This window comes from Schistocerca americana, chromosome 1, assembly GCF_021461395.2.
Source record: "Schistocerca americana isolate TAMUIC-IGC-003095 chromosome 1, iqSchAmer2.1, whole genome shotgun sequence".
Lineage (NCBI taxonomy): Eukaryota > Metazoa > Arthropoda > Insecta > Orthoptera > Acrididae > Schistocerca > Schistocerca americana.
In genome coordinates, this window is record NC_060119.1 from 413,731,000 (window position 1) to 413,732,215 (window position 1,216).

Genomic DNA, 1,216 nt, shown 5'->3' on the forward strand with positions numbered 1-1,216 from the left:
GAACCAATTGTAAGCTACTCCCCTTACTCCATAATGGTCCAACTTCTGCAGTAATATTTTGTGGTCAACACAGTCAAAAGCCTTCGTTAAATCAAAGAAAACACCTAGCGTTCGCAACCTTTTATTTAATCCGTCCAAAACCTCACAGAGAAAAGAGAATATAGCATTTTGTTGTTAAACCATTTCTACAACCAAACTGAACATTTGACAGCAAATTATGTGAATTTAAATGCTCCAGTAAACTTGTATATACAACCTTCTTGATAACTTTAGCAAACACCAATGGCATAGAAATTGGTCTAAAATTTAATTGTATCAAAAGGAAAAATCACTGTAAACTTATGAGGAGACAAGAGTGGCTGGCCAATGCTTACCTTCAGGAGGCAACATTCTAAGTGCTGCTGAGTAAAAACTATATCAAGTGTTTTTGTAACTGTTAGTTACTTCCTGAGAAAGAGAGAGAGAGAGAGAGAGAGAAAGGCTGAGAAAGGTCAGAAAGTAGGGCCCGGTTACTAAGACCCTAGCTGAAGGAAGTAGGAAGATTAGGGTTTGACGTCCCATTAACAGAGAACATGCTCTCGGCCATGGCCTTTCTAAGGAATCATTCTAGGATTTGTCTGGATTAGGGAAATCATGGAAAACCCAAATTTGAATTATCGAATGCAGGTTTGAACCATCATCCTCCAAATGCATGTCCAGTGTGCTAACCACTGCAGTACCTCACTTGATGTCTCATTTGAGGGGGATCTATATACTATCAGGAGGGGGGCAGGGAGGGGGGGACGCAATCTAGACCATGAAACTTCCTTTGTGTCAGATGTTCAAAGGGAGCTACACTTTCCGTTCTGTTGACTAACTGCAACAAGTAATGTCAGTATGCATAACATAATATGTTGCCCACATTGACTCTTAGTTTGACAGTTAATACAGTATTTAGTAAAATAGAGCACCTTTTAATGTCCAATTTTCTTTTCCCTGTCATATTACAATATACTTTCAATCTTAATGAGTAATCAACCAACAAAAGACAAATTGCAACAAGAAGCAAGAGAGTAAGAAAGCGTTCATGCACATATTATTACTGCGCTAATTCAATGAACCATGTTTCATGCAACAGAAACAACATATTTCCAATTTTTATGACGAAAATAATAAAATAATCAAATTAGTTGTTCACTTGATATATTTATTGTTTGTATAATTTATAACGATGTTC